The sequence below is a fragment of the Sorex fumeus genome, unplaced genomic scaffold (assembly GCF_029834395.1).
Source record: "Sorex fumeus unplaced genomic scaffold, SorFum_2.1 ptg000043l, whole genome shotgun sequence".
Classification (NCBI taxonomy): Eukaryota; Metazoa; Chordata; class Mammalia; order Eulipotyphla; family Soricidae; genus Sorex; species Sorex fumeus.
Genome location: NW_026606100.1, coordinates 39,194,391 through 39,213,468, shown reverse-complemented (window position 1 = coordinate 39,213,468; position 19,078 = coordinate 39,194,391). Strand labels below are relative to the sequence as shown.

The 19,078-nt window shown below is 37.7% G+C and overlaps 1 protein-coding gene across 5 annotated transcripts in view; it reads right to left on the bottom strand.

Moving 5' to 3' along the window:
• ADD3 (adducin 3) overlaps nt 1–19,078 on the bottom strand; it is a 145,360-nt gene that overhangs the window by 59,130 nt on the left and 67,152 nt on the right. Inside the window, exon 1 of one of the 5 annotated variants that reach the window (XM_056120490.1) lies at nt 10,068–10,146. The exons of 3 other annotated variants lie outside the window; for them this stretch is intronic. The gene's annotated coding sequence lies outside the window, so the exon portion shown is untranslated. Of the gene's footprint in view, nt 1–9,770; nt 9,901–10,067; nt 10,147–19,078 lie in introns of those variants that run through there. One more of the 5 variants, XM_056120491.1, reaches the window with a different exon arrangement.

The window sequence follows — 19,078 nt, the reverse complement described above, 5'->3', positions numbered from 1 at the left end:
ACCATATCAAAACCATAAACTGTATTACCTAAACTATAAAAAAATTTAAAGGGGCTGAAAGATTGTACAGCAGTGCCCAGCACTAGACGGCCTCCTAAACATCACCAAATATAGCCTTGGAGGCCCTGAGCACAGCTTGGCGGTGCTGCACACCGTGTTCTTGGGCCCTTGAATGGCTGAGTATCACTGGTGCCCAAGTACACGTGGGAGCTGCCCCATTAAAATAAAGGTCAATTACTTACTTTTCTAAGAAAAGCTTATTCTAAAAGAGATTGACTTGGGGCTGAGGGTACAGAGGGTACGGCATTTGCCGTGCACACGGCCAACCTGATTCCCAGCATCCCATATGATTCCTGAGCACCTCCAGGAGTAATTCCTGAGTGCATGAGTCAGGAGTAACCCCTGCGCATCGCCGGGTGTGACCCAAAGAAAAAAAAAGAGAGATTGACTGATAAGTCTGCAATTTTATCCTTAAGACTTTTCACTGCAAGCATTTGACAAGATCCAGCACCTGTTGGTGATGAAAACCCTTGCCAAAATGGGTACAGAGGGGACTTTCCCCAATATAGTTAAAGCCATCTACCACAAGCCTACAGTAAGCATCATCCTCCATGGGGGAAAAACTGAGAGCCTTCCCTCTAAGATCAGGGATGAGACAAGGATGCCCACTCTCTCTCCACTGCTGTTCAATATAGTACTTGCAACAGTGGTTCGGCAAGAAAAAGATATTAAGGGCATTCAGGTAGGAAAGGAAGAAATCAAGCTCTCACTATTCACAGATGATATGATACTATACTTAGAGAACCCTATAACCTCTACCCACAAACTCCTAGAAACAATAGACTTGTATAGTAAAGTTGCAGGCTATAAAATCAATACCTGAAAGTCCATGTCTTTCCTATACGCAAACAGTGAGAGAGAAGAAAATGACATGGAAAAAACAATCCCGTTCACAATTGTGCACCAGAAAATCAAGTACCTAGGAATCAGCTTAACTAAGGAAGTAAAGGACCTGTACAAAGAAAACTACAAAACACTACTTCAGGAAATAAAAGAGGACATGAGAAAATGAAAAGATATCACTTACTCATGGATCGGGAGAATTAACATTGTCAAAATAGCAATACTTCCCAAAGCATTGTACAAATTCAATGAAACCCCTATAACGATACCCATGACATTATTCAAAGAAATGGAGCAAACACTCCTGAAATTCATATGGAACAATAAGCCCCCATGAATAGCTAAAGCAATTCTTGGGAAGAAGAAAATGAGAGGAATCAACCTCCCTAATTTCAAACTCTACTACAAAGCAGTAATAATTAAAACAGCATGGTACTGGAACAAAGGCACATCTGCAGACCAATGGAACAGGGTTGAATATACTGACATCTCCCCTCAAACATATGATCATCTAATCTTTGATAAGGGAGCAAGAAATGTGAAGTGGAGTAAGGAAGCCTCTTTAACAAATTGTGCTGGCAAAACTGGACGGCTACATGCAAAAAAATGGGCTCAGATCTCTGTCTAACACCACGTACAAAAGTAAGATCAAAATGAATTAAAGACCTCAACATCAGACCGGAATCCATAAGGTACACTGAAGACAAAGTTGGCAAAACCCTCCATGACATTGAAGCTAATGGTTTCTTCAAAGATGTCACAACACTGGCTGAGCAAGTGAAAGCAGAGATAGATGGGACTATCTTAAACTAAGAAGCTTCTGCACCTCAACAGAAACAGTGACCAAAGTACAAAGACAGTCTACAGAACGGGAAAGGATATTCGCCCAATACACATCCGACAAGCGGTTGATATCAAGGATATATAAAGTACTGGTTGAACTCCACAAGAAGAAAACATCCAACCCCATCAAAAAATGGGGTAATGAAACGAACAGAAAATTTCTCAAAGAAGAAATCCGAATGGCAAAAAGCACACGAGAAAATACTCTACATCATTAATCATCAGGGAGATGCAGATCAAAACCACAATGAGATATCATCTCACACCACAGAGACTGGCCCACATCCACAAGAACAAAAGCAATAGGATGTGGCGAGAAAGGGACCCTCCTTCACTGCTGGTGGGAATGCCGACTGGCTCAGCCCTTTTGGAAAACAGTATGGACGATTCTCAAAAAATTAGAAATTGAGTTCCCATTTGACCCAGCAGTACCACTCCTGGGAATATATTCCAGAGAAGTAAAAAAGAATAATCGAAGTGACATCTGCACTTGTTTGTTCATTGCCGCACTGTTTACAATAGCCAGAATCAGGAAAAAACCTGAGTGCCTGAGAACAGATGACTGGTTAAAGAAACTTTGGTACATCTATACAATGGAGTACTATGTAGCAATTAGAAAAAAAAATGAAGTCATGAAAATTACATACAAGTGGTACTACATGGAAAGTATCATGCTAAGTGAAATGAGTCAGAAAGAGAGGGACAGAGAAAGATTGCATTCATCTGGGTAACATAAAGTAACAAAATGGAGGAGACTAATACCCAAGAATACCCAAGATAAGTACCAGGAGGTTTACTCCATGGCTTGGAGGCCAGCCACACATGCTAGGGGAAAAGGCAGTTCAGATAGAGAAGGGAGCACCAAATAAAATCACCATTGAATGACTGCCACTCAATGCCTCTTTTGCAAACCACAGCACCAGAAAGGAGAGAGAGAACAAAGGGGAATGCCCTGCCACAGAGGCAGGGTGGGGTGGGCAGAATAGTGGATGGGAGAGATACTGGGATCCGTGGTGGTGGAAAATGGGCACTGGTGGAGGGATGGGTACTTGATCATTGTATAATTGAAACCCAAGCACAAAAATCTGTAAGTCTACAACTGTACCTCATGGTGTTTCACTAATAATAATTAAAAAAAGAAAAAAAAAGACTTCACTGCATGTGAAAAACAGAATGGTTATATGATTTATCAATGTAAGGAAAGAGCCATATTCCGACGTACTTTAACCTAATTAAAATACTGTATATTAAGTTAAAAATAATTTTTATTATTAAACTATTAAAAATTATTAAAAATACACCCAATGCCTCAAAGCTCAAGGGCTTTGCAGATATATATTCAGGGTTAACATTAAGTGGGATGGGGATGCAGCTACATGATTGCATGTGTGAGGCCCTGGGCTCTACCCCTGCACTGCTCCCAGGCCACAGCCCTTCACACTCATCTGCAAAATACACAAATCAGAATTTTTATGTGTTTTCATAAAAACTTAAAACAATTTTTTAATGAGAATGCCTCTCTTAAAAGCTCCCATGGTAGTTCATGAGAAGAATAAATCTTATGACCTAGCAATTTGTGTCTACTTATCCAAATCTGAAGGGTTCACTTAAATTGTTTACTATACATTTAAATCCAAACTTGAAGTAAGGTTCTTGTGTTTCAGAGGCTCACACAGACTAGAGATTTGTAGTTTAGTTCCATAGTGCCTATTTGGCTGAACTTAAAGCTGACATCAAACACTTTACTGTCAAATAAAAAGCTATCTTCACGGAATTTAGTAACTTAAGTAGCTCTCCAGAGTTTGATAAATATTTCATGTCTACTTTTGATCTCTAGTGTCAAGGAAAAGTTCTATAGAGTTGTAAAGTGCTGGAGAGTGTTATTTTAAACATTTAAAAGGGAGTATGGATAATACAACCCTTGAGGTTCTTGCTTACAACTGAGAAGCTTAGTCACCTGCTAAAGAAGGATGAAAAGAATGAGAGAGCGAGAGTGCAAGAGCGAAAGAGAGAGAGAGAGAGAGAGAAGATACGAACAGAGACAAACTAAAAGACAGCCTAGGGATTCTGAAAATAGGATAGATTAGATATACATAGATTTAGAGGAAAATGATGACTTCCGAACAAAACCTATTTCCTTAGTGTCTTGCTCACCATCTTCCCCTTTTCCTTTCCTTCTAAAAGATTCATAATCAATTAGCCAATAAGAATTCAATGTTTGAGGGTATACAGGCAGCTTAAGGGGGTGGGGGAGCAGAGGAAGAGGGGAGAGAGCATACACAGATTAGCATTTGTCTTGTCTTATATGTGACTGACCCTGGCTTAACCCTTGAGCACAGAACCAGAAAAGCCTTTAGTTCAGTCAGGTGTGAACTCCCCCCCGCCCTCCACCTTCCAAACTAATTAATTTAAGAAACAGGTCAATCAATGTCTTACCCCTTGTACACTGGTGAAGGGTGTTGGAATATTATGTGACTGAAATCCAATCATGAACAACTTTGTAACTGTGTATCTCACTGTGATTCAATTAAAAATACAAATCAATGTCTTATTCTTAGTAAGGATTAGAGAGAACTAAAACATGACCACAAGGAAATATAACTAATTGTAAAAACTAGTTTATGACAACTTCCAAATGAAAAAGAAATTTATGATATTCAAAAATTGAGGACTGAGGCTATACAGAATTCTGAATTAAGATAAAAGGAAAATTTCAATGAAGGTCTGAATTTCATGTATAAACTAAAGTGATCTGATAAGACGATCTTCTGACTCTGAAATTTTATTGCACTCTTATCAGATAATTATAGTAGTGACTTGATATTAACTCATCACTCCTTGCATTTTCTTATTCCAAGTTATTATGAAAGCAACTGCTTTAATTTCTTCTATAAACTCTATTACTATGAGAGAACTTGAGTTTGAAGCGTTTTTCCTTCTATATAAGTTTTTTGGTGTGGATTCCAAAAGTTAAAACAGGCTTTTAAAAATTACAGTTGAACAAAGGTTGTAATAGTATTAATGTTAATGCTTTTGCTTATAAAATGCTATTGCAACTCCATCAAAGTGTCCTAGAACCTCCACCACTCTCTGATACCACTTTCATTTAAAAGTACTGATTAATTTAAAATTGTACCAATACTACTGTTTTATACTTGCACTGTTACATCATCATGCCCACCATCAGGGTGCCTAGATCCCTCCAACCATTATCCCAAAGCTCTCACCACATCCCCACTTATCTGCTGCAGATAATCAGATTACAGTTCTATTGATCAGATTTCAATGTCTGTTTACTGAGGGTTGCTAATCCCTTTTTTCTTTATACTCCACTATTTGTTTTGGGGTCACACCTCACAGTGCTCAAGTGCTATACCCAGCTCTTTGCTTGGGGTCACTCCTAGTGGTACCTGGGTACCATGCAACGTCAGGGATCAAAACTGAATCTTTTGCATGCAAAAATGTGCTTCTATCTATTGAGCTAAATATCTGGCCCTAAACAGGCTTTTGAAAACCGACATTTTTAAATACCTAATAAGTGTACTGGATATCATTTAAATTTATTCATGTCTGTAAATAATAAATAACCTAAACCTGTACCAATAATCTAAAATCACCATTATTAAAGTAAGTTTTTCTTTTGTGTTCTTTTAAACTGTCATGGCTTTCATGCACAGTAGTTATTGATGGTCAAATGTATTCTAAGTACCAGCCAACTTTTTTTTTTTAGGTTCACACTCAAAACAAAGCAAATATTGGCTTAGTTATGACACTTGTTGTTCTAATACATTAATAGCCTATTGTTCACTGTGGTTGTCTCAACAAGATAATACATTGAAAAACAGCGTTTCCTGATAGGAAGTAAATTCCCACTGTGTGTCATAGGACCCTAGCCAAAAGCTGGGCTCCAGAGAAACAGCAGTCCCTCTGGGATTGTGTAACTGACCTGAGTAACAATTAGATTTTTCCTTCCTTTCTCTCTCTGTCTCTCTCCTTTAAAATGTCTTGCTGTCTTAGCTCAAATATAATCTATTTGACTGATTTTGCTGTCATGCTATCATAGGACTGGTTTTCTAAAACAGTCAAATGTTTTAGACAACGTGTATTCAACATCCTGTAGACAGCAGTATCCTGTATATTTCTAACTATGGAGAATTTCCTTAGTTGTAAATACCACAATGGATAGTAACTTGACAAAGAAGATCTCAGGATATGTCAGCAAGACAGAGTGTGGTCACTTTCAAGGTTAGCTTCATACATCCAATTTAGTTTAATAATTACATTGGAAGAGGCACACTAACCTCAACAGGCTTTTGTATCTCATAGAAGAGAAAATTGAAGCTTAATTCAGGTATTACTTAATTTTCTTTAGAATTTGATTAGTAAGAAACTGATGTTATTAGCAGATCCACACACAGAATAGCAAGTGTATGTGACACTGTCCTAAGATGACATTAAGAAACCTCTCTCCCCCTTTTTTTGTTGCTAGGGACTAAACTCTGAAGCGGCCCCTGCATATGCAAGGCAAATGCTGTCTCTGAACTACATCCTCACCCAATATTTAAAATACTTTCATCTTTCTGATGAAAAAAAAAAGCAAATTTCAAGAATTTCTCTTTGCCCTGCTTCACTTAACAGAGGATATGAAAAGCTCTAACAATGAAAGAAATTGAAACAGTTGTCATTTTCGTGGACTGCACAATGTCTCAGTCATTTGGGTATTCCCACCATGAATGCAATGCTTGGCTCCAAGGAGATTCCTGGCAGTATACGTCTCTGAACTGAACCAGAAGTCAAATAACTGATATGAAAACTAACATGGTATATCAGTAGTATAATTATCTGGCATTTAAAAAAAATCTGAATACAGAATAATAGCGATAGCACAGCGGGTAGGGCGTCTGCCTTGCACGCAGCCAACATGGCCGACCCGAGTTCGATTCCTCCGCCCCTCTCTGAGAGCCCGGCAAGCTACCGAGAGTATTCGATATGCCAGACACAGTAACAACAAAGTCTCCAATGGAGACGTTACTGGGCCCGCTCGAGCAAATCTTAAGTTTTAGAAAAGTACTCTAGGGTCCAGCTTTCTGTCAAGAAGTTAGGATGCACAACACATACATGCATGAGCACCAATAAACATGCACCAGGCCAATAAAATGTCTTTTTTCTTTATTGTTGTGGTAACCACACCCCATCGTGCCGTGAGGCAACAGGAATGCAAGCCTGGGATGGAACCCAGGACTTCACATACATAAGGCATGTGCTCTACCACCTGAGCCGCAACCACAGCCCAAGAAAACATCTTTTTTGTCTTTCTGTTGTAGTAACAAAATTCAAATAATGAAGTTTTCCACTATTTGGCTTTCAGGACAGCTGGCATTTGACAGAACTACAAGAACAAAATTGTGAAACAGTAACGCTAAACATCCTATGTGTAATGCAATACAATTTCCTGCTTCTGTTTCTTTATAACTTTATTGTGTAGATAGAGAACTTTTGCTTAGCAGAATAATGGTTCATTTCTATAGCTGCTTACTCAGTGAAAAATCAGAAAACTTTTAACTATGTCAAGCAAAACCAATTTTAGCATTTAAGGAAACAAAAACATCAATTAGAGGGGGCTAGTTTATGAAAACAACCTAAACAAGGCAGCTGAAACCACATAAGGATCAGGGAGATAATAGAGAGGTTAAGGCTCTTGCCTTGCACACAGCCAACTCAGGTTCAATTCCCAGCATTGCATAATGGTCAATCCCCCAGTAATGCCAGATGTGACCAAAAAACTGGGGAGGGGTGGGGTGGGGTGGGGAGGGAAAAATGCCATAGAATCACCCTGAATTGCTGAATTCATTAAAAAAAAAAATCCTAAGGGTACATCTGAAAACCACCACCTCACTCGAAAAGCTCAAGTATTTAAGATAAAAGGATTTACTTTTTACTTCTCGGTTTTGTATCTCTTTATTTATTTTTTTGGGGGGGAGGGGGGACCATCTGGCAATGCTCAGGGGTTACTCCTGGCTCTACTTTCACGAATCACTCCTGACAGTACTCAGGAGACCGTATGTGGATAGAACCTGGGTCTGCTACATCCAAGACAGGTGCCTTACCGGCTGTACTATCGCTCTGACCTGATGGGTTCTGTACTTCTATAACATATATATTTTTTTTCAAGAAAAGGAAAGTTTATGTAAAATAAGTATAATATTCAGGTGCATATGCTACCTGAGCCCATGTGCTGCTGTGCCCATGTGGGGAGCACATATGGCACTCGCATCTCCCCTCTCAAGATGTGTACTTTTATGCTTTCATATTTAATGCTGGGATGAGTGTAGAGGCTCTCTCCATCCTTGGAGCAGCCCACGTTCTCTCTTGAGCAAGCTACTTTCCACTCTCATTTTCCTGTCCCTCTTCCCCTTCAAAAACCTCCAAATAAAATCTGTTTTACTTCAAAAAAAGTATAATATTCAACTACTCTACTAATACATTATTAACTTTTCAAATAGTTTAGACTAGATAGAAGGTTAAATAAATTTATAGGTCATATGATATAACATGATATATACATGTTTCAAATTTAAACAGAAATTTCATATAGTTCAGATTATACAGTTTAATATTCTAGCAAAAAATACTATGTAAATATTATACCTGGAAAGGACATTTAAACATATCTATTCCGATCTCTCATTTATAGATTTCAAAAGATTTCAAAAGTAAGGATGATCAAGATGTGTCCAATCTGAAATTACCAAACTTTGAATCCAATGTTATTTCATTGATCTGCTGAAAAATGACTCCCAGATTAAGTGCAACACTATTTGGTGGTGGTAGGAGGGGTTGTCATATCTGAATGCTCAAGACTTCCTCCTGGCTCTGTGCTCAGGGAACCACAGTAATGCTGGGATGGAATTTGGGTCAGTCAGCAAGGGTACTATCTTTCTAGCCTAGTGCAACATTATTTTCTTAGATTTCAAAGAACAGTAGAGATCATCCGCAGAGTGAATTGAAACAAATATTTTTAAAAAATTAGCAGAATGGCATTAGTGGTGTCAATATATATGTTTACTAGACTGTGAAGCAAAACATTTTTTAAAAAACCTGAAAATCACTTACTCAAGGCTATTTCATTATACAGTGAATGTAACCAAGTCTTTGTCAACCAACTGGTCCACAATGCTTGTAGATGAAGAAAGACTGCAAACCACTAGTCTACTGGTTTGGTTACTACTACCAGTCCATGGATGGTGTATCAAACCTGTGCTTGATATTATTTTATACTTGTGTTTGGATAGGAGCGTGTCCACAGGTATAAAATGGTTGAAAATTGCAGGTGAGGCTGGTATTTGAGAAAAGTTCAACATTATTTTTTTTTTGCTTTTTGGGTCACACCCAGTGATGCACAGGGGTACTCCTGGCTCATGCACTCAGGAATTACTCCTGGCAGTGCTCAGGAGACCATATGGGATGCTGGGATTCGAACCCGGGTTGGCTGCATGCAAGGCAAACACCCTACCCGCTGTGCTATTGCTCCAGACCCAAGTTCAACATATAAGAGTCACTTAGTTTCAATGTAAAATTGTATTTCTTGTCCAGGGGGCAAGAAATTGATATTCTATCAAAGCTTAATGTTTGTTATTTTTTCTAAAGTTCAATACATTTCTTTTATAATATTTGGAATATGCATGTCTTTACTTAGAGAAAGAGGATACGCTAAACCACAAACATCTTTTAAGAACTAACCCAAATTTCTAGTATTATAGGTAAAGAAACTAATATCCAAAGTCACTAATTCTCACACTAGAATCAAGTGACTAGAATCAAGAATTGCCATTTTTTCATAAAATGCCACGTATTTACTTTATTCTTACTTTATTTTTTATGATGCTAGAAATAGGTAAACACAAGTACTGGCAATTTACAGAAAAGGAAGTTAGAGCAAGGAAACGGGAGGAAGTCTAAGTTAAAAAAAAGAATGACACAACTTCAGCCACAAACTTTACAAATCTGTCATTTTCAACACTCACCTTTGATTTCAACTGAGACAAGAGGTTCAGCTTGGCTGCACCAAGCAGGTGTGTGTATTCACAATGAACACACACATAGGAAGACAACAGTCAGTACACACATCACAAAGCAGAGCCTCTCTCTTCACATGTCCACTTCAGCCAGTGCACAGTTAAATACTTCATAGGAATTTTAAGTCTTAGCTACAAACAGAATCCCGGTATGTGAGGAAGGAAAAAAGTCAGAACCTATAATGCAAAGAAAATTGCTGAACATGGACCTCATTGAACAGTAAATTCTCTTATAGTTCAACTTACCATTCATGTCACAAACTCAAGAAAGAACACAGAGGCACAGACAAGGCACGGAACACAACTTGGAGCTGCAGCCTTCCCCAACTCTTCTGACAAATACCCAATAGCAGCAGGACAAAGCATCATTATAACAGAAATAAAAGGCTCTTTAGAGACTGCCTTTTTTTTTTAATTCAATGAAGCCACTCTTACACACAAAGTTCACGCCATGATGTCTCAAAATACAGTGTGCCAGATTATGTTATTAATGAGTCCAATAAACTCAGCACAAAATGTAACATTGAGCATTTTTATGTCAAATAATTAGCACATTTGGGAAACTACAAGTACTTTCTTTCGTTTAAAGTTAATGTCACTCCCTATACAATGCAAAAACAATTTAGTAAATGGCTTAAGGGCAAAAAGCAGATTAACAAGTGCACAGATAGTGATAATTTTGGTTGAGTGATAAGGCCACAGGCTCCTCACCCAGAATACTGCATGCAGAATACTACTAGCAGCTGGCACAAAATTAACCATCTATCTTATCTGTGCTTCCCCCCTAAGCTGTAAGCTATCAGTATTAACAATAGACAATCCATTACTTACAAAAATAAATTGGAGCTGCTGTTCATTTCTTAAGCTGTTTTTTGTGTGGCAATTCTGATGCAATGCTGTCCTAAAAATGAACTTTGTTTTAAACAGCTAGATAGCCACGCTCCGTGTGGTTAGAGCAAGGGTGGAGCCCATTCTGGGGGAAGCAACACACCCAGTCAGACTTCAGAGAGCGCAAACTGCACGTTAATATGCCACAACATTTTTCAGGGCGTCAGAATCTAAATCAACCAGTTAGTTACCTCCTCAAGAAACAGGGGAAAAGTTCATGTCTGTAGATCAGTTTTACTGCCCATGAAATAAAATACGGGCGTTTCTTTTTCGTGGAGAAAGTAAAGATATAGCGCATGGGAGATCCCCCACAGCTCAATCAACAGAATGTTAGGTGGAAGCGAATTACTATAAAGGAAGTCCAACCATGCCAACTTCTAAGTTTAGCAAGAGCAGCTTCTGCATATCTCAAGGTGTTCACTGTAGAACTTGACTTTGGCCTGCATAACCAGAATTGGTACCTGAATGTTGACATAAGGATTGCTACCTTTCTTCAGAGGGTTCTAGCTCTCTTGCAACACAAGAACAGAAAGAATATTTTGATATTAACTAATCAAAAGTTGCCTTAAAAAACAGAGATATAATTTAGTTTGCTTTGGTAGAACACAGAAATGAACTATGAAGGTTGCTTTAATGAAAATTAATATGCATGCTACACTTTCAAAAAATGCAATTACGTTCTTTCTCAAATAATTTCCTAAGAGATTAATTTTTTTATCATTCCTCATAAGATATTCAGTAGGATGTATACATTCTACCTAAAAACTTTAGTTACTGAAAGTGCTACCAGAAATCTAATTATTGTTCAAAGTTATTTTAATCAATACTACTTTACATGCATATTCAGAGAGAAGCATTACTTCTAAATGAACTATAACTCATAAAATAAAATACTAAGTTTCTCAGTGAAGTTCTAAAACATGTAAAACATAAGTTGTATAATCCTTTACATAGACTTTTAAATAAACAATGGAAAAGGATTGGGAGACCAGAAAAATAATGTTTTTCATGACACATGTCACACTACCCTTGCCAACTGCTACTCTCTCATACCAGCACTATAAATCAGTCTGGAATACTGAACAATAAATATTTTGAGAGATGGTATAGTAAAAAATGTGCTCTTTTAGACGTCCAAGGAAGGAAGTCCTGACTGATTTGCCTTTTGTTAAATTATGAGGTTACTCTTATAGTATTCCATGTTAGTCCATTCCAAAAATATTCATTTTGTAGTCTATGTGACTGACTTAATTATTTTTAAGCCATATATGTGATTATGTTTCACCTGCTGCCTTCCCTTGCTGGTCCAATTGCCAAAGACTAAAAAATCTCAAAAGTCACAGTTTGGGTATTATAAAAGAAGACCGCCATCTTGATACTTTTTGTATCTGCATTGCTGGAAATGTCTGTTTTCAAGTCAAACTTCACTTTCACAGCTGCAAAGGAAATGACAAGAAAAGAAAAACACAGCCAATATATATCAGCAATTAATTCCATCCACAACTGCCCAGCTGTTTGTGCATGGAAGAATCAGTCTGTTTCCTTTTGGGGCTTTCACCACTGAAAATTGATACTGCATATTCAGGGACACAAGCTGTTTGTAACATGTCAGGAATGTGCACAAGATCACACAGAGTTGAAGATACAAAATGAAATCCAGATCTAGTTTTCTTGGGAGTTGCCAGTATTATTTCGTAACTTAAAAGAAAAAAACAAAACAAAAAACTGTAAAACACATAGCAAAATACATTAAAAAATATTCTCCCTTCTGAATATCAACCTTCCAATAAAGAGAAAAAATCTGGCAATGACATCAGATTTAGTATCAAGAATAGACACTGATTTTCTGGCATAGACAAGGTGTGACATTCTTAGGAATCTACATGTCCCCAGTATGCTGAATCCAGCCAATACTTTTTTGCACTCATGGTTGCTTGTCCAATGTGGAGTTGGTCCCTTACAAAACCCTTACGGGGCTGGAGATGTGGCTTTGTGATGGAGTGAACGCATTGCATATGAAAGACCTGCATTCAATTCCAGACATTGTGGTAAAAAATATTCTTATAAATGTTAAAGTTATTCAGAACCAATGCTTCCACCAGAGCCATGCAGAAAAGTAAGTTTTTCTTTGTCAGTTCAGGTATTATCGGCACTCATACAAACCTGCCTATTTCAAAGATCCACGTAAATTTACAGATCTAATCTAGAGTATGTTTCTCAACCTTTATCCAGCTGTGTCCCCCTCTTGACTTTGCTTTCTTTCTGAGGCCCCTCCCCTACTAGTTGGTCGCTCAGTCTTGTGCAATTTACTTTATTTTCACCTGCAGCTTGCTTGGGGTCCACAGGGATGGGTTAGATTGAGAAACTATCGTTCCAAGGCAACTATCTTGAATTTTGTTTCCCCTTCTCATCATTTATTCTATTTAAAAGAAAATTCAGTACTCTCTACTGAGTACCTATGGCTTAACAAGTACCTATGGTTTATATACAGCCAGAAAGTTTTCTTCCATTCCTTTCTAACCTCCAATGCCAATTTTATTTCAAATATTTCATTCAGTGTCGGTATAATGACATTTCACTATGTTGTATTTTCAATTCTTTGTATGCAAAATAACTTGTGCTTTGTTATGTAAAGTAACTTGATTAATTGTTAATATGAAAGTTAAAGAGAAACATGACTTTTTGAACAAATAATTCAAAACATATTTTAGCTCTTTCTGTGTTTTTATATTTGAAATGAGTTCCATGATTGATTTCATTGTTCTAAAGGCCGCAGCTTTCTGTCTTGCTGCATAAAAGATCATGTACTTCTAATGCTTTCACATTCTTAAATACAACTTGGATGGGATATTCATTCTGGGCACCACTAGGGGCTGAGGCTTAACCAATAAGACAAGATAAATTGCTCTGAATGAGGGCAAGAGTTATCCCATAAGAATGAAGAGGCTCTCAAGTGCCAGACCTCAAATCAGAACAATGAGAAGCTGTTTCCAACTGAAAGCCTATTAAAGCACAAAGTATAATTTGTTAAAGAAATATAAGGCATATCAAATGTATGACAGACTGAAGACAAAGTGAAAAACCAAAGAAAGCTTTTTTCCTTAAAAATAAATCAAGGCTATGTCTGGAGTGAGAGAAGAGAGGAAAATTTTACTTTTTGACTGATGGTGACACTTCTAGAAACAGGGTATAACTATTAGTAATTCAGTCACTTGGTTGGCAAGTTTCATCTCTGTGGGAGATTTAGACTTGCTTGAAATATCAAAGGAAAGAAACTGCCCTTTTAAAAAAGGTAGCCTAAGAATAGAAAAGGCTGGTTTGGGCAGTTTAAAATCAGGTAATTAAACTCAGGACAATCTAACTAGAATCTAATAAATGGGGTGACACTCCTGTAAGTGGAGATTGTCAATATGAAATTGTTGACTAGTTTTGAAAACTGACTTCCTCTCAATGATATAATACATATATATAATTTATAAAACACCTCAAATAAACACCAAATTTGAATTTTCAGTGAGCACCATATTAGTACTACCTAGATTCTATTATTAACACAGTATTTGCTTATTTTCATCTACCCATTCCTCTGTTCATCCATAAATCTCTCTCTTTTTTGTTGGAAGCACACCTGGTGATGCTCAGGGCTTACTTCTGGCTCTGTGTTCAGGAATCACTTCTGGTTGGTGGTGCTTGGGGAATGTTCTGGAATGCCAGATACTGATTCCAGGTTAGGACGTATTAATAATCTTTTTATTGCATTTTAAAGTATTTTCCCTAAATATACATAAGTACATACATATGTGCATGTATATATATATGTGTGTGTGTATATATATATATATATATATATATATACCTATCTCACTGCTTAGAGTTCAATATTATTTACTGAGACTTTTTTTCTACAAATGTGAAATTTACATACAATGAAGTACAGAAGTATAAGTACATAACCCAAGCTCATATTAAGACATACAACATTACTTGCATCCAGAAATTTCCCTCAGGTTACTTTCCAGGGAAATCTCAGGCAACCTCCTTTTCCACATCCCCAGAGGCAATCACTATTTTTTTTATTTTAAAAGTGATTTTAGGGCTGGACAGATAGTCCAGAGGGGTTAAGGCACTTACCCTGCATGAAGCTGCTCCTGGTTTGATTGGCAGCACCACCACAATATTTAGTTTACAGAATACAAAAGCGGGGTATTTCCTTAGCACTACTGAGAGTGTGACCTTGCAAGCCCCCCATCCACCAAAAACAATTCCATATAGCTATATCTTTGCTATTTCTGCATTATAACGTTATCCACTACATAATGTAACTATTTTTGTAACTAAATGGTCAGATATGAAATAAATGGAAAGAATTTAAGAAGAAATCACAATGTTATATTGTGAACTATATACTCGATTATAGTACCTATCTAAGAACTATAGACTCAATTGCTTCAATCCCTTTACTTCTTTAGTGAAGGAAACAAAACTTGGAATATTTTGCCGATCAGCATCAGTTATTCAGCCTGTCACTAATTTATTGGCTGCGCCTAGTTTAAAATTCTTAAAGTTTGACATTTCACTTTAGGATGAGAGAACATGATCTCTGGACTAGTCTGGTTCAAAGGGACTCCTCTATTTAAAGACTGTGCAGCCTAAACAAGTCTATTTTTGTTTTAAAAATTCCTTGAAACCAGATTTCTCATTTCAATAAGAAAAAAAAATCTTGATTCATCAAGTTATACAAATTAAGAGAAAACCCTTTGGGACTGAGGGGAGTTTTCAAGGGTCGGGAATATATGCCTTCTAAGCTCAAGGACATGTGTTTGGTCCCAAGCACTGCTTTGTGTTGCCCCTGCAAGCACCCTGAGCATGCAAAGATGGCTGGGGGTGGGCGCAGAGGCTTGCAACGAACTGTCAAGTCCAGTTTCTGATTACCAGTTTCTGTACTATCACTAGGAGTGACTACCAGACCCCTTGAAGAGGGAGCTTTCCCTCCACCCCCAACTAAAAAAAGAGATAACCTCTGCAACGTTCCAGGCATGTAGTAAGTGATCAAAGAAAAGAAACACAGAAGTTGAGGGAAAACTGACAGTAGGAGGCAAAGTTCAAGATAAGCACATTCATATGTTGCTTCTAAGCTTTCATGCTTCCCCCACCCTCTATCCTTGCTTCTCATTGTACAAAGAAAGTAACAGCACATAAAGCAGAATTTTCACTCACCATTAGAGACAGGTTTTTTTCACAGTGACTCTATCTTAATACATCTATCTCTCCCCACATTTTTATAAATAGCTCCTTTCATTGAACATAATTTTTCCTTTTATCCAACAAATGAGAATTCAGGACCCAGTTCAAACCTATCCTATATGTCTGATTCTTTTTGAACCAATTTCAAGCTCCTTCATCTAGGTCTCCAGGAGGCTTTAAGTAACAGCATTTTAGAAGTACTCATTAGCTAGATGTGTCCATGGGTTTTCCTTACTTGCACAGACATAGGTAACATGCATGCATACATACATACATACATATAGGTCACTCTGCATGCCAATCCTTGATATAGAGCCTAGGGCACTGCAAATATCTGCGAGATTCTGCTGAATGTACCCAGCAGAATGACAAATATACCCAGGTAATGGGCATTCAATTATGATCACAGTAGCAAAATAATATAAAACACAGACAACAGTCACCATAAAAGAAAAGCAAAGTACCCCCAAATTGGAGGTCTAAAAGACGATTGATCACAGGGTTTATCACAAGAAAGAAAAATATTAAAAAGAGATGAACAGCCGACAATATGCAAGTTTTTATGATTTAAAAAAGTAACTCCTGCCAAATATTTAAAGGAGCCACTGGAATAATTCAGATTCTTATGTATCTTATGTATTTATCCATCCATGAACCTCCCACAATCCTACTGGCAGTACTATTATTTTCCTTTAAGATGAGAAAAGTGCTAAGCAACAAAAGGTCAGAGTGGCAATGGAGATAAAAAGTAAAGCGATTTCCCCCCCGTTACAAGTGATTTTCAAAAAAAGGCCAAATTTATAGTGTGAGGAGACCTGTGTTATAGAAAACTCAGGCAGTCATAGGGTAACCAAATAGTACTGAGAGAATAGCCAAGGGAGCAAAACTCAAGGGGAGGAAAAAAAGAGACCTGAAAAAACGACAAACCAAAGCTGAGGTGTTAAGAGTTGAGTGAATGTTATGTAGGACTTCAAAGAATAGTCTGCCAATTTAGACTAAGAAACCTCTGTCAGAAATAGTCCTAGCATACAGGAACACTCAAAAGTGCTCTTCCTGTCTCAGATCTTTGTTCTCAGAAGCAACTATACAACCTGGATATAACACCATAATCAGGTTTTTCATGCATCAGAAGGTAATGGGCCCCTTCTTAGTTGGTGAAACACAACTTTTGTCTTACAAGCATCTCTGGCCACATTCTGTGATTTCCCACTTGAGAGCAGTCTTGGTTTTGCCACCCTTGCAAAGACAGCCTGATGAATAAAAGCTCCTGTAAGTTTACTGTGCCATATGAGGCCTCAAGCTCCAATATTAAAAACGACACGACATGACACGATCCTCCCATTGTTCATCGATTTGCTTGAGTGGGCCCAGTAACGTCTCCATCATGAGACTTGTTGTTACTGTGTTTGGCATATTGAATACGTCATGGGTAGCTTGCCAGGCTCTGCCGAATACTAAATGACAAACAAAAATACCCAAGCCATTAGAGCTCACTATCTTGTTCCCAATTTCTGTTGTGTTGTAACAGATGTATTAAAGAACCAGAAAGAAAACAGTGCATAATTGCACCAAGGAAATTATACTGAGGAATCATCTTAAAAGTAGGTATTGGGGGGCCCAAGTGATAGTATAGCAGGTAAGGAACCTGGGTTCAATCCCTGGCACCACATATTGTAGCCCCATCCTCGCCAGGAGTGATCCCTCTGCACATAACCAGGACTAAGTTCTGAGTACTACTGGGGGTGGTCATAAAACAAAAACAAAGTAGCTATTGGGGGATGGGGTGATAAGCGAAGGACTACAGCACATGATTTGCATGCAGGAGGCCTGAATTTAATCCATGGCAAATCATGATCTTTTGTGCACCACCCAGAGCAATCCCTGGGCTCAGTCAGGAGTAGCCTCTGACCTCAACTGGGTGTGGCTCATAGCACACCCTCCCTTCCTCCCCACCCCTGCCTTTAATTAGGAATTGAGACAGATATATAATCCTGGCAGAAATATATGCAAACATGAAGTATTTTATAAAAACTTGTACTCTGACACATGACTTTACTTTAAATAGAAGTATCACAGATTGAACATAGCACAAAAGGAAATTGAAACTCACTAATTAATAGTTTACAGTGGTTTGTATAATCTAAGCTACAGGAACCTACAATCCATTTGCAAATCATACATTTTTGTGTCATGTGCTTTTGTTTTCACTCTAATCTTTCAACTTGTACCCCAAGAAAAGAAACTCAAAAGCCATTTCTTGGAACAATCCTTGTTTGTACACTATAATGACTTAGAAATAATTAAGATGATTTATCAGGAAGTCAATCACAGGGTAATCTGCCACAACATCATCATAGAAAGAGGCAAAAACAATGTTCTAAATTAATGCCTAAGTCAGTAACAAAGACAAGTCAACTTGGCATAGATATAATACAAAGACCCAAGTCCTTAATGTTGTTACATGGTAGGCTTCTTTCATTTAAAAACTTTTTTCATTTTTGTTTTTTGGGCCACACGTGGCAGTGCTTAATGCTTACTCCTAAGGGGCTCAGAAGACCATATAGGATACTGGTCACTGAACCTGGGTTGGCCATGTACTAGGCAAGCGCCCTACCTGAAGTACTATCTCTCCAGCCCCAAAACAAGGTGAATCCAATGAGAGAAAAATGCAAATGATTACAAGCAATGTGTGAAAGGCATCTAATTCTAAACTTATAGACCAAGAAAAATGTTGATGAACAGGAAAAAAGTAACATTTATAGATTAGAAAACTGGACTACTCTAAGAAAGGTAAAAAGGATACCATGTAAAATTGTTGAGAATAGGTCGACTTGACTAAGTTCATACTGATGTGAAAAGGCCATAATGTTAATTAAGATTGAAATTTTGCATTTTAGTATATTTCTGTATGAAAATATAAGTGAAAAATCCCACAGTCCATGTAGATCATCATTTACTCTTTAGTTTTTCTTTTTCTTTCTTTTTAAATCCCCACCCTCCCCTCAGGTTTGTTGTTATTTGTTTCTGTCTGGGGGCCACACTCAGCTGTACTCAGGGATTAATCCTGGTGAAGTGTTCAGAGATTACTCAGGTGGTGTTTGAGGTTGAAACTGGGTCAGCCTATA